Below are 16,288 nucleotides of genomic sequence, written 5' to 3'. Positions count from 1 at the left end.
AGGATCATTGAACCTGAGCTGGGAGAAGCTAGGGTTCCCTCCCTAGGGAAGGGAACCCCCAAATTCTAGCTCAATTTCAATCCCAGATTATCTGCTTTAAACTGGATTATATGAGTCTCCACTGCCAGATAATCTGGGATAAGAAGATAATCTGGGATCAGATTCTGAGATATAGGACATTGGAGGACATGGTCTCTCCAATGCAATTTTCTAAATCAGTGCCAAATGACCCCTGAAACAGGCCTAAAAATCAAGACACCACAAAATGTTGTTGGGCTGTATCCCATCTTCTGATTAAAAAATTCAAGGAAGTCAGCATGAGCAGTTTAAAACAATGTAAACAATAAAATGCTTTTAAAAATGCAAATATATTTAACAAGTTACAAACAGACACATCCAAATAAGTTGAGATATTTTCTTTGATCTTTGTTTTCCCGATGTCAGATTTTAGACTTCTTTGGGCAGAGATTTAGGGCACTTCCAGATACCATTACAATGTGAGTTTTAAAAGTGTGTGTGTGGAGAGGTGGGGGAGGGAAGGAATCCTAGGGCCTGATAGCAAGTCCACACACAGACCTGTCAGTCCTGGGAAATGATCCCCGGCTGTCTTCACACTTTCCTTTGAAATATATGAAAGGGGACGGGGGACATCCAGCAGAAGATTTTTTTTAAAAAAATTCTCTCTGAGATGCCCTGGGCCCCACATGCGCACATCTGGAGATCTCAATATACACACAAGCAGATTTCTTATCTCTCTCTTCACCCAACTGTTAATTCAAGCTCTGTTTAATATTATAAGAAAGAAAGGAATGGTTGTAGAGAGTTCTAATTGCTTTCCTACTGTGTTTCCCTTTAGTCATCTGTGTGTCTGTGGCTCCTTGTTTTGACAACCCAATCAACTGTTTCGGGCTTTTAAAACACGTAAGCTGGAGCAGTTCACACGGGGAAGGGAAAGAAATCATGTGTTTTGCATGACTGCAGGGATATACAGCCATGCAAAGGTGCACATTTTGGGGTGGAATCGGGTTTTAAGCACACCTTTTAAACACGTGCTTTTCAGCTGTTAATCCAATATTGCCCGGACTTTCCCCAAATGTCATTTAGCTATCCTATTCCCCTTTATCCCAGTTACTTCTGGGTTTTAATGCATGTGTAAAAGGGCTCTTATTGTAGTACATTATAAGGCACCGTAACTGCTATTTGCAATTATTATTATTTTGAGTGCCATTTATAGCGAGGTCCTACACCTTTAGATTCAAAAGTAAGTCCAAGGGCTCATCTGCACTGGTCATTTAATGCAGTTTCAAATCAGTATTAAAGAAAGTGGTTTCACTGTACAGATTGTACATAGGAAATCCTGGAACCAGTTTGAGGCTCCGATGATGATGACACAAACCAGAAAGCATTGATGCACATTATGGGCTTTCTTCCATGCTCTTTTAAAGCAGTTTTCTGTCTGGCTGCTACAGTTTGAAGTTAGCTTTGAAATGCATTAAACGGTCAGTGTAGAATTCAGTGTAACATGCTTCTGCCCCTCTAGAGAGGTATATTCCCTAGGAATTTGCCAAGTGCTCTAAGGTGGTTGGATCTACACTACCTTATATCTCAGAATCTGATCCCAGATTATCTGATTATCCCAGATTACCTGGCAATGTAGATTCATATAATCCAGTTCAAATCAAGATAATCTGGATGTTATATTGCAGTGTAGAAGGGGCCTTAGATATGGCTATCATGATTTTCTATGGGTGAGCAGATGGTGGCTGGTAGATGGTCCAGCCAGTGAGTCTACAGCAACATAATGGGGAGCATATTACAGAATTGCCTGGATGATCTAACAAATTCCTATAGAGACCATTTTCTGTCAGACACAGAAAAATGAAACTGAGATATGGCTTCAATAATTACCGTGGTCTTACTGTAAATAAGATGAACTACTGTGATCAGATCTGTCGTCTTGAGGAAGGGGTGCTCCTGGCACACCAACAGTAGCAAAGGCCCTCCTGGCCATAGCAGCCACCTGGTCTTCCAGGCAGGGACATAGCCAGAAAAAAAATTCAGGAGGGGTTTTGAAAATTTCGGGGGGGGGGGGGGTTGAACCCCTAGCACATACCCCTCCCCGCTACAAACCTGTCAATATCTGCTTGAGATAGTGCCTGGAGGGACTCTTAATGTTTTGCATCTCATAGACTTAGCATGGGGATTTGGTTAACCAGTTAAAATTCATGAGTAAACGAGATTTTTTTATAACTTGAAAAATTTCGGGGGGGGGGGGGGGTTGAACCCCTAACCCCCCCCCCCCCCCCCTCGCTACAGGCCTGCTTCCAGGATTCTGCTGGGTATGGTAGCACTCCTAAGTTGTGTCCTTCTCAATTTTCAGACTAATAGGTTGTGATCACAATCCCAAATTAATTTTCCTACTGACAAACAACACTTATGCCTTGCCTGGATTGAACCCTGTTTATTCATCCATATCCAATGACTCAGGGCTTTCACAACCTCCTTGTTAGTTAAAGGTAAAGGTTTCCCCTGACATTAAATCTAGTCCTGTCTGACTCTGGGGCTTGGCGCTCATCTCCATTTCTAGGCCAAAGAACCGGCGTTGTCCAGCATGACTGCAAAGAGCGCCATTACCTTCCCGCTGGAGCGGCACCTATTGATCTACTCACATTTGCATTTTTCGAACTGCTAGGTTGGCAGAAGCTGGGGCTAACAGTGGGAGCTCACCCTGCTCCCTGGATTTGAACCGCCGACCTTTCCGTCAACAAGTTCAACAGCTCAGTGGTTTGACCCACTGCGCCACTGGGGACACCTACCTCCTTGGTATCACTTTAACAATAATTACCACCCCCCTGGCAAACTGGGTCAACTTAACTATGTGTCAATGTAAATATTGTATTGTAACTCTTTTGTTAACTGAATCATCTCCTTCTCTGAGTAGAGTAGCAAAGGGTGAAAGCAACTGGTCCCCTTTCCCCTCTTGATGGAATAACTCTTCACTTAGCTAAGGATCCTATCAAAATCCATAATTCTGGCCTTCAAACCTGTCCTCGACTTATACATGAAGTTGACTTATACACTAGTAGATACAGTAAATATAGATTCAGTGTAAAAGAGGTGAAACAATTCAGTTAGTTTTGCCTTAATGCAGAACAGCATCACACTCAGCAGCAAACTTTGTTAATACAGTTTACAGATAATTATTAGCTAGAAAAAAACATTATGTTAGAACAGATAGTATTATTCTCAAAAGGGCTGTGAACAATAACAGTTTGATTTAACTTGAGACCAGATGTTGCTGCATGGCAAATCCCTTGTCATTCGGTTTTCACACATTCCTTCTGTCCCCTGTACAAGTAGATATAATTGTACTGATTATTTTCATACACATTCACAATCTCTTTTTATGGGATTGAAATGGAGATCATACTGGTGGTATTCCCGTTGATTCTCCTCTATCTGGCTTGCTTATGTGTGTTATAGGCATCTTTCCTACTGCCTGCTTGTGTGGTAGTGGCGCCTTGTGGCTTTTCTCTTATATATATATATATATATAAAGAGCTAGCAGTTGTAGGAATTTTTTAAAAAATCTTATGGCGTATTGTGCCTTTGCTTCTTTTGGATGGGGGTGCAGTGCAGCATAGCATCTATTTATTTATTTATTTATTTATTTATTTATTTATTTTTCAAACTTATATGCTGCCACTCCCCTAGGGCTTCTAGAAGTATTAAAATACAAATTCTAACTTGAAATGTTTCTTGCCTGTTCTTATAATTTTCTGCTTCTCATAGAGGGAGGATATAAAATAACAATTTTCCATTCATTTGAATATCTGCATAAACAAACTGGTGCTACGGGAAACTTTTGCCTCCATTGTTGAGTATTCTGACTCCATTTGAAGTTAGTAGATCTTATATGTCCTCATTTGGGGGGAAAAGGAGCACAACTACTCAGGGATTGATTGTTGGTTTGTCTACCACATCTCTGCTCATTCAAATATATGTACAACTGTTCTGGTGGAAATGTCTGTAACTGTTGGTCATTGTGGATGAAGACAGTACATCACCAAGCTTGGTGGATTGCATACTGGCAGCTTGAGACAACCATCCTTCTGGACTGCTTGTTGGAGGAACCAGCAGTTTTCTGTGGCTGCTGCCCATGCCCTGTGACAATGGGATTTGAGCAAGACTTCATCACAGTTCAGAACCAAGTTTAAATGTCTCAAGACCCAATTTTTCAAGGTACACAAGGTTTACAATTGTCACTCTGCCCCCGGCATGACCCCCATTATACAAAAAATACCTTCTGGAGGTGAATTGGCCCAGCTATCAATCTTTGTTCATCAAGTCAATCTGTAACAACATGAACACAACAATATATTCCACCTCCATCACCAGAATAACTATAGAGATACATATTAAGGTTGGGGAGAGGCCAATTGGTGTAATGTCAGATTTCTTTGGATGTTACCTGGATGCAAGTTCTTGCCTGTGAGATAATATTGGGAATTGTTGTCTCAACATCCTTTAGTCTTTACTTGGCTACCTATTGCACTGTAGTCCCACACAGACCATTCCTAGATGACACCATGGTTTAACCTAGGGGTTCTCAAACTTTTTCACCTGCGGAGCACTTTTTGAAGCAAAAGTTTCTTGTGGAGCCCCAAGAAATGTTTATATATTATATTATATTATGTTAGCAAACATTTTGACCAACATAAATTTAACAATATTTCAGTGGAAGACCCCAGGGGCCATACAGTCCAATTCCCTTCTGCCATGCAGGAAAGGCACTCCTAGAGCAGTGGGAAGGACGTAGGATTTTGGAAGCAAGCAAGGCGAGGGGGAAAGGATCTGGGTGGCAAGGAAGGTGTGGAAAAGGGGCTTTTGGGAGTAAGAGAGTCAGGTTGAAAAGCCTTTTGGCGGTGCAGGAGGCAGGGAGCGGGGAGAAGCAAGAAAGAGGAGGGAAAGCTTGGAGGGCGAGGCGGAGGAGGGAACTGTGGAGCCCCTCAAGCTGCTTCGCAGAGCTCCAAGGGCTCCGTGGAGCACACTTTGAGAACCACTGGTTTAATCAATTGGGTGTTGGAGTAGGACTCAGGAGTCCTGAATGTGAATGTGAATGCATACTTTTCTATGGAAGACTGCCAGTTGAGAGCAATCCACCTTCTTTTCCATGGTCATGCAAGTGGCTCTGCCTCTGCATAGGGTGTCTGCAATTGAGATCTGACAGAACCCTGCACCCATCTGACAATGACAGTGTCAATGACATGGGCCCCAATCTGTCTCTTTTCCAAACCAGGAAATCCAGTGCACTACTCTTATCATTATCCTTGTCTTTGTTCATTCACAGTACTGAGATCTTTGCAGATTTTCTATTCCATTTTCTACTACAAAGTATGCATTCTAAATGTGGTTTTTAATCCCATTTTTTCTATAGAAATGTGGTCTTTTTGGCTTTCCGTTTTGGCCTCCTTTTTACTACTTTCATTTTTTTTAAAAAAAAGTTTCTTCTTTTGAATTCAAATATGACTGTGTTGGACTTGATCATGTTTCCAGTCAGTTCAATAACAATGTCTTGCACTAAGTTTGGGGGGGGGGATCACTTAAGATTAAGCTAAAGGTTGCATCCCTTCTGGTCTCCTTTATGTCAAATTGCTCTCAAGCACAAGTTATTGAACACAATTGAAATGTCACTTGTTAGCCTTCCAAGTGCCAGACAGATTGCTGCTAAAAATACACGTACCTTTGCAGTATGGTTTCGAGAGCTGATTGTCAGAGGGGCCCTGCTGGCAAGAGAAGTGATTTTTGGCAGACCATTTGTGTGAGTGTTCAGCACAGCAGAGAAAAATGTTCCCCTCTCAGTGGTATTGTATAACTAATGACAGGTTTCAAGGATTTCCTTATGATTTTGCCTGTTTTCATTTTCTCCCTTGCTGTTCACTGTAAGTGTGAATGAATGGTGGGATACTGTTTTGCGGTAGCGGAATGTTTAATAAAAGTGTAGAGAGACAGCCTGGAGGTTCCAACAGAGGACAGAAACCTTGGCGCTAGTGAAACACTTCTAGTAACAAATCCATTCCCCATTTGGCAATCCCTCTTATAGGCATGTGTTGTTCTGAATGAAACAAAAATACTTGTTACTTTGATGATGATGATGATGATAATGCCGACAACAATTACTTAAAACCTACCATTCTCCCAGTATTGTGAGTCAAGGTAGCTTACCATTTAAAAACACAATGCAATTAAAAGCATATCAAAACTGAATATTAAAATAATATTCAGCTATTGACAATATTGACATTCTTTAAACTAAAAAGAAAAAAATGGAATTAAAAAATAAACAGTAGATAAACCAGTCCACTCCAAAAACAACATACCCTATTTCCCCTAAAATAAGACATACCCAGAAAATAAGACCTAGTAGAGGTTTTGCTGAATTGCTAAATATAAGGCCTTCCCTGAAAGTAAGACCTAGCAAGGTTTTTGTTTGGAAGCATGCCCATCGAACAGAACACCAGAGCATGCAGGATTGGTAAATGTACGTACCATAGAGTGTTGTACATGGAAATATTGGTAGTAACAAAAAATTCTTGATAGGATTCACAGTTAGTCTGGTTATGCTGGTTTGTGATGACAACTACTGTACAGTATATAATAAATGTTCATTTTTTTTATTCAGCAATAAATGTGAATTCTTCTTCATGGAAAAATAAGACATCCCCTGAAAATAAGACCTAGCGCATCTTTGGGAGCAAAAATTAATATAAGACACTGTTTTATTTTCGGCGAAACACAGTAGCAGCCTCAACCCATTTGTTACAAACTTTTTATTTGAAAAGTTTGCAAGTCTTTGCCTGATTCAGAGGGACAGCAAGAAGGGAGCCATTCCGATTCCAGAGCCCAAGAGCAGCCACTAATAAGGCCCTCTCTCGCTTTCCTACCAACGATACCATGATGGTGGTGGGAGTGAACGAAGGGCCACTCTTGATATACCCGTTCATAATGTAGACAGGAGCCCCCGGTGGCGCAGTGGATTAAACCCTTGTGCCATCAGGACTGATGACTTGAAGGTTGGGTTGCTGAAGATTGCCGGTTCGAATTCAACCCAGGGAGAGCGTGGCTGAGCTCCCTCTATCAGCTCCAGCTTCATGCGGGGACATGAGAGAAGCCTCCCACAAGAAAGGTAAAACATCAAAACATTGAGGCGTCCCCTGGGCAATGTCCTTGTAGACGGCCAAATCTCTCACACCAGAAGCAACTTACAATTTCTCAAGTCATTCCTGACACGAAAAAAACAAAGGGCCTTTCCACACCGCCACATAACCCAGAATATCAAGGCAGATAATGTTGTAAAGCAATGCTTAAGGAAAAAATTAATGAGAACCACCACTCTTCTTAGTATTCCCCCAACAACAGCAAGAGTACCCCTCTGGGCAGCTAAACCAGGAAATCCCAACTGGATGGCCCCCCACGAGGGTCTGCCTCCAGAGGCAAACCAAGAATGGGCAACTTGGAAGTCCCTGAGCAGACTTGGAAGTGGTGTTGGGAGATAAAAAAAACCACCTGGCTAAAAGGCACTACCTAGAAGAATCCTCCACCTTGTGCATCTGTGGAGCAAAACAAAACAACTAAGCATATGTATGCTTGCCCGCAATGTTTTGCCTCATACACAGAGGAAGAACTCTTTAAAAGACAGTGCGGTCGCTTTTTTCCATTTTTGGTCTAAAATTATTTAACAGCTTTTGTTCACTCTGTTTTATCAGTTTTATACTTGTTTATTTATGCAATGCTTTTGACACAAAATAAAAAAAATAAAGCAGATAATCCACAATATCTGCTTTGAACTGAGTTGTCTCAGTCCATACTGCCATATAATCCAGTTCAACTCAGACAAAAACAAGCTGCTGTAGTTTCGCTTACCTTTTCTGTTCTTCCACATTAATACATTTTCCCATCTGGCCCATACTCGAAAATTGCTTGGCCACATTTATCCTAGGTTTAATCTTTGAAAAGTTAGGAGGTATGTCATTGTTAAATAAAAATTATTGTCTTTTTCAAGTAGTTTACATAATAGAACAAATCAAATGAATAGTCACATCTAAGATCTTGTTTTCTTCTGCATAAATCCAATGCAATTAATTGCAAATAATCTGGATTGCCCTCACAACTCAAAGAGGAGAAAAACAACAAATAAGAAACATGTAAATAGATTGACTGGTGTGACCACTAGATGCCACTCTTGTTCCATGCTAGGTCGATAGACTCTAACTTTACATTGGTGTTGAAAATGTTTAAATAGCTAAATGCAGTAGATGGAGTCTGGCTGTTTGAACGTGAATATTGTATTTAGTCTTGCTGTAGTTTGCCATGAGATATAAAATTGCATCTGGTAAATTTGGATGCTAACTAAACAGGGCAAAATCACACAATTTCTTTTTTTTCTGGTGGCATTAGCACATGCACATACATATAACAGATAATTCTGTATGTATTAAATATGCTCTAGTTGTTAATTCACCCAGAAAAAATCCTCAAAATGGCAAATCCCTAGATTTTGAGAAGCTGCCAGATGAGTGACTGATGGCAAGTGCATGGAAAGCATTGTGATGCCACAAAAATTATGTTGTACTAAATATTCACACAATTGTTGACTGTTGTAGCCCACTTGAGGAATGCTTCCTCTGATAAGACTTTCCTGGAATCTTCTTTTTGGACACAGTGGCTCACACAATGCTAGCAGAATTAAAAATTCCCACTAGCTAGTTGTTCTGGATAATACTTTTGAATAAACAACTGTACAAAGTTGTTATAAACAACTGTACAAAAGGCGATCAAACACTTCCACAATAAAACCTGAACATTCCAGTTGTACTATAGTTTTACGTGGTGGCTTTCACACTAAAACCTGTATTTCATGTCATCCTTACATTAACTCTGAAAATATGAAAGCTAGTTGCCCAGTAGGTCTTATATGAGCACAATGACAAAATTAGAAACACACATTTGAGGTCTGGTGAAGACCTTCTTCATTTATCTTAGCTGTTTTGTTCTATCCATTTTAAAAATGCAATGTCAAGGTTATAATTTTATTCCACCATTTTGGTCTCTTGCATTTTTATAAAACTGATTCTGTATAACTCTATATAATTTTCTTGCTGCCAGCGGTATTTTATGCTACTGTTTGTTAGATTCGGTTATAATTTCTTATTGTATTTTCAGATTTTTAAATATTATAAATAAATGAACAGGGACAATAATAACAATAATAATTTTATTTCTTACTCGCCTCTCCTCACGGCTCAAGGTGGATTACAACATTGTTAAAACACACAATCAAAACACATAATAATTTAAAGACACTTTGCAAAATATACATATTAAAACATATTTACATACAATGCATATTAAAATACACAAACAAAAAATAGACATAAAATTTAAGTTGAAAATTTGTCATTAAAACTGCGTGAGTACGCTTGCCGGAAGAGACAGATCTTCACTTGTGTTTTAAATTCCGACAGCTGATTTAGCTGCCAGAGCTCTACCGGCAGGTCGTGGATTTTGGCAGGCTGGAGCAGACACCCCCAGAGGACCTCAGTGTTACGGGAGAAGGCAATCCTGTAGGTAACCAGGACCCAAACCATGTAGGGCCTTAAAGGTCAAAACCAACACTTTGTACTTTGCCCAGAAACTAATTGGCAGCCAGTGGAGTGACTTTAGGATAGGTGTGATATGCACACTCCTGGATGCACACTCCCGTAACCAATCTGGCTGCCATTTTTTGAACCAGCTGGAGTTTCCAAACTTGATACAAACGTAGATCAATGTAGAGTGCATTGCAGAATTCCAGCACATACACTACCATCTTCAGGTCCTTCAAATCTAGAAAGGAGTACAACTGGCGGTTTAGCCAAAACTGATAGTAAGCACTTCTGACCGTGGCATCTACCTGGGCTGACATTTGGAGGGATGGTTTCGAGAGCACTCCCAAGCTGCAAACACAGTCTTTCGGGGGGACGGGACCCCATCCAGAACTGGTTGACACACCTCCATCTCCAGATTAGGACCATTGATGGCAAGCACCTCTGTTTTGTCTGGATTCTGTTTCAATTTGTTTTTCCTCATCCAGTCCATTACCTCCTTCAGGCATTCATTCAGAGAAGACACACTATCCTTAGCTGTAGCTGTTTTGGGAGGCATGGAGAAATATATTTGGGTGTCATCAGCATACTGATAACACCTTGCCTCATGCTTACAAGGTAACATCATTAAATGGACAAGATTCTTATATAGCTTAATGTATTCAAATGGTTTTGTTCAAGAAGAAGGGGAACTCATTGGTGTTTCCCACCAGCCAGAAGGACAATAGCTTCTAGAAACTGCACTATTTACATGGAAGCAAGAGCAGTGGCAAGAGATTACTCGGTACCTAAATGGCTATAAATGCCTGTTCACTTCTGTTCAAGTTCTGTTCTAGGGCTCTTGCTCTTCAAACATCAATGGATTTTATCACACTAGCCTGTTGTCTCATCATAATTGGATTCCTGAAGCAAACAGAAACATACAGTTACTGGAACAATTGCTTTCGCACCTCACCTGCTAATACTTTGCTGAAGTGAATTCCCATAATCAGACTTCTTCCCATAATCATACTTCCTACCCATATTTGCCCTAACCAGCAAAAGCACACTATGCTTTTCTCCCTATTTTTCCTTTCCACTTTTGTCTTGTTGCAACTACGTAGTCACACAGTTTTGGCATTCTCATGAGACCTTCCCCCACTTTGTAATATCAAAACTACAATGGAAGGACATTATTGCACAAGGGAAAGTGATGGAAGAACAGCAGTATTGTATTGATTGATAGCTTTTCCCCATCAATGAGAGAATGACATTTGTAGCATAAGCATCAGATATATGGAGTGAAGTGCCTAGGAACAGACCTTTATAGCTCATAAATGAGCAAGTGATATGTGTGAACAGCAACAGAAATGCAAAATGTGTCTGTATGGCGATGATATGGTTGATCCAGAAACTGAGGGACAAAGGCAGAAAGAAAGATGTTGGCTAAAGCCAAGATGAATAGAAAATCAAATGAATGGTGGAGGGAAGTATTAGAATGTAGTGTCATGCTGGCTGGGATCCAGAAATGATATGTGATTAAACTGGCAGAGAAAGTTGTCATGAGGCTGGGTTTTAACTAGTTTTGCCATATGTGTAGTGTGCCAAGAACTCATTTTCTCTGTTCAACTCACAATCAATGGACTAGAATTTGTGGATATTTTTGATTTCAGCTATTTGTCTTTTCAATCTTCCTTTGTATTTCTTTTTGTTCCAGAACTGCTGTTGTGAGATAAACTAGCAGTGTAAAGCTGCAACAAAAAAGATGGATGAATTAATATAAACATAGTTTCTAAATTAATAAATAAATTAAATAAATTTATTAATCCCATTATATTCTGCATGAGCCAAGATTAATCTGGAATACTGCCTTTAGTTCTGCGTGCTTGATTTTTGGAAGGATATAAACAAATAGGAGCAGGTTCAGGGTAGGGCAAGGAGAATTATAACAGGGAAGGAGAACACAATATATGAGGAAAGGTTGAAGAAGTTGGGCATGTTCAATCTGGTGAAAAAAAAAGACTGATGAGTAACATGGTTGCATTATTTAAATCCTATAGGGACTGTCAAAGGCAGCGGGGGCAGGCCTGTTCTCTGTTGACCAAAGGGTAGGAGCAGTTGTAGTGTTTTGACAATAAATTTCAATCTAACATTATAAAGAACTTCTTGACATCAAAAGTGGTTTGACAATGGAATCAATTGCCTAGATAGGTGAGTGGATTCCCCTTCAAAATGAGTCTGGGCAGCTACTTGCTGGAGATGCTTTAGCTGGAGATCCTGTATTTTATTTTATTTTAAATATTTTTATTAGAGTTTTTCAAGTGTAACATAATAAATGGAATTAGAGAAAAACAAAGTGAGGGTTTAGACAGATTGGGCAAAAAAAAAGTCAGGGTATACTAGGGAAGGGGAAAGGGAATAGTGGAATATTAAAGGAGGGAAAGGGGAAGGGCAAAAGGACCAAAAGGGAATTTAAGATAAAGGGATTTTATTTACTTCCATACTTCTTCTTCGCCGTATGGTAGAATTGCCGACTATGCAATTGCCTTTCCCCCTCGATGGATTGTCACCTTGTCGTGGTGAGGGGTCTTGCGTGTTCCAATGAACCTGCGGACACAACCACGGGAGTCACGCACTCCCAGGAGTGGCCACAGGGGAGGATCCAGACCAAGAACAATCCGAAGACCCAAAGACCTCAACGGCGGAGCAGGCGGAGGATAACAAGATACATGTTACAACGGCTGTGAAGGCGGAAGAAGGCTGCAACAGACTGAGAAGCCACTCTCGTTGTGTAATCACACCACTACTGGGACCTCACTCTGTGAAGACTGTGTGTTGACCAGCCGTGCACCGACCTCCACACATTAAAAAAAATCACGCACAGGAGTCTTCCAAGAAAGATGAAAGACAAACATCCTCGAACTACGAGGGATCGCCTAAGTAAGTAAGGTAGAATTCTTGTTTGTCTTCTTTTTTTCTTAATTTCCTTTTCCCTATTTCTTCTTATTCTTTATTTGTCATTTATCTTATTGCTTATAGTTTCATATAGTCCTTGAAAGGTTGCCAGTCTTTAGATTTTATTGGTCTCCCTATATGTTTCTTCATAAAAAAGTTAATCTGTCCATGTCCATAATTTCCTTCATTTTGTTCAGCCATTCCTCTCGAGAGGGGATTTCATTAGATTTCCAATGTATTGAGCAGAGAGGTGGACTAGATATCCCATTAGGCCCCTCTAGCTCAATGATTCTATTACTCTGAATCCCATTCTCTTTCCCTTTCACTGTTCAGTTTCTATGCATCTTCCCTTTTCAGTCTGTAACATGAGGGCAGAGAATGTGCCATATTTTGCAGGAGACAGTATTTCATGAGTAGTACAGTAGAATCTCACTTATCCAACATTCGCTTATCCAACGTTCTGGATTATCCAACTCATTTTTGTAGTCAATGTTTTCAATACATAATGATATGTTGGTGCTAAATTCGTAAATACAGTAATTACTACATGGCATTACGGAGTATTGAACTACTTTTTCTGTCAAATTTGTTGTATAACATGATGTTTTGGTGCTTAATTTGTAAAATCATAACCTAATTTGATGTTTAATAGGCTTTTCCTTAATCCCTCCCTATTATCCAACATATTTGCTTATCCAATATTCTGCCAGCCCGTTTATGAAGAAGCCTAAATTGAAGAGCCTTGGAAGATCACCCCTGAGGCCTGTCTAGTTTAGCATCCTGTTTCTCACAATGCCCAAAAGATGGTTATGCAGTGCATTTCCTGGATCATTGTAAGATAGACTTTTACGAGAAGATTCAGAGTTCATCATTTAGGTATTGCACCACCAATACACAGAAAAAAGCTCCTATGACATCTTTTTTGAGCTTTCATGAGGGAGCTCATTCTTCTGCTACCACTTCAGTTTCAAAATGATGGGAGTATCTTTGGGCAGTGGCTTGTTTAATGAAATTAAGTCTAAGTCTCATAAATTTCTTTAGCAACTAAAAATAACATTGTTTCTGTTAAATATTTTTAGACTGGATACACAGCTTGGAATTCCTTACCATAAATCCAGTAAAAACTATTATGCAGTTGAAAACACCTGCCCATCACAAAGAGCAGTTTCATTTTATTTTTCTGCAAGTTTTTGCTTTCTAGTTCTTGAGTTAACATTTCTTTCTTTTTACCCACAAACTTTTCTAACACTCAGTTATGTGCACTGCTGTCTGCCCTGACCTGCCATGATCAATGGGTCAATGTTTTCAAAGCTAGTTTCATCAAGATGTATTAAATCTGAGTTCACTGCTTGAATGAAGAAAAAAACATAGAAAATGGACTTTGCCTCAATCTTTCTGGGGGGAGGAGGCTACAATAATAGATGCCATTTCCTTCCCCTTCAAGTGTTTAGAAATAATTTCTTTCCAGATCTTCCTTGAACATTACTATTATAGATACTACTTTGTTTTTGAGTGTGTTATAGCCACAGGGGCCTGATATATGTCACTTTCCTTTTGAATTAAATCTTTGTAGACCTTTCTACAGCTACAGGCATTACTTATGGGCTAGCTCCTGACGTATTTCCAAGTTACTGTGGCTACCTTTATTTCCAAAGATAGAACAAACATGTTTGTCTCATTTATGACATACATGTCAGCTGTTAGTTAGAAGTCGACAGCAAACACACCTCATGGACTCACAAGTGTCCCTGTGAAGCTTTGACTGCTTTATTCCACTACTTTCCAACTACACATGAGGATGTGCCTCAATCTCCATCACTGCCAAATGCAAGGGCTTCCCAAAACCTTACTGCAATCTCCAAGACTAAGACCTTTCTGTTATCCCTACTGATGGAAGGCTATTTCCATTGTTTCACTGTTGTGGCCACCATCTATGGGGATCTGCTAGATGCTCTCAATGATTCTGAGCAAGATATTATGCAATTTCTACCTCTACTGAGCATGAAGTGTCTCAGCTGCCACCATATTTTAGATGCCTCTACATTGTAGATTTAAAGCAGTTGAACATGTCTTATACTGACAGGCCCGGTTCTTCATTGACGCCGCTGAAGCCACTGCTTCGGGCGCAGCCCTTCCTGGGTGCACCCGAGTGGCGGCGGCAGTGACCATTGGGTTGCTCGCCACAGAACCAGGAAGTATTTTGTGTTCTCGCGATACTTCACGAGATCTCACAAAATATCATGAGATCTCGAGGAAATCTTGCAAGATCTCGCGAGAATACAAGCTACTTCCTGGATCCACGGCGAGCGACCCAATGATCGCCGCCGCCCGCTGCCGCCACCGGTAAGTTTGGGGTGGGGGAGCGTAATTTTGGGGGGGGGGGAGATGCAGCCCTAGGTTGCCTTACAACCTGAAAAAACCTAGGACCGCTCCTATGAACTGCCATATTTCAATGCTATGGCATCATGACATCTGTAGTTTTACAAGGTCTTTAGCCTTCTCTACCAAAGAGTGTTGGTACATTACCAAACTTGGGGCTTATCCCCACTTCCCATATACTCAGACTGCTCCAGGAAGCCCCTCAATCATCCAAATTGGACTGTGTGGGGCTATTTGGTGGAGAGAAATCTCTTCGGCCAATAATATCCATTCTTTTGGTGGACAGACATCATGACAGTTTTCTATGGTATTTGCAGCACACCAATAACGCTTATGTTCTTGCATTTCAGATGTGACAAAATGATAATACATTTGGATGAAAGCCAAGCTATTCATGTTCCTTTGGCCTGGTATTTCAATTAATATTAAGGCACTTATGCTGCAAGCCAGAAGACATTTACACCACAGTAGTACCATGAAACCCAATGAGGGGGCTCCAGAATAAATGGATTTAAGGAATCCATGACTTCGATTTTGTTGCTTCATTAGACTCAGATGGAGGAGAAACTTGTATTTGTAGGAGTCCCCAAGAGCTGACCCAAAAAGTTAACAATATGGAAAGATGTGTCTCTATCTGCAAATGCTAAATAATTTTTAATGCTAAATCACTTTTAATGCTATGGTGAAACAAATGTTTCTCCCTTAATACTCATCCAGTCCATTCAGATGAAACTGAGCATCTGATTAATTGCTAGTGAAAGAATGGGACAATGTGTAACTAGCTACGGTAATTGTGATGGTTTGGGCTCAAATCTAAAGGGCATCAGTTCTTTGGCTCATGAATCAAGCTTGGGGTAACTAACTATCTCTCCTAATTGACAGCCATTTGCTCAGTTGAAAAGGGTTCTCCCCAAATTTAACTGTGTAACTGTATTTAGTAGAAACTCCAGAACAAAATTTTTTCAGCAACTCTGTGTCTGGAAATTGGGATGGGTGACTGTTTTGAAACTGTTTGTTCAATGTGATATCCTAATAAAAATCAGTTAATCATTGAACACTGTTTTGTAATTTCTCGTACTAAAAAGAAAACTTTATATCAAAACTTTATATTTGTAGTTGCAATAAACTCAATTTGGAAGCCAAGGAGAGCTGGAAACAGCTTTCTTTTATTAAAATTATCAAGTACAGATTGGATTGCAAATGGACCATGGACCTTCACTTTTTATTTCTTTCTGAACTTGCATTATTCTGATGAGACCAGCATAAAAGGGACATGCTTAAATATTTGATCTGCATTTCCAGATACCTCTGTTTTCTGAGTCATTGCCTGT

Source organism: Anolis carolinensis, chromosome 1 (assembly GCF_035594765.1).
Source record: "Anolis carolinensis isolate JA03-04 chromosome 1, rAnoCar3.1.pri, whole genome shotgun sequence".
In the NCBI taxonomy this organism is placed as follows: domain Eukaryota; kingdom Metazoa; phylum Chordata; class Lepidosauria; order Squamata; family Dactyloidae; genus Anolis; species Anolis carolinensis.
This window is presented reverse-complemented; position numbering follows the sequence as displayed.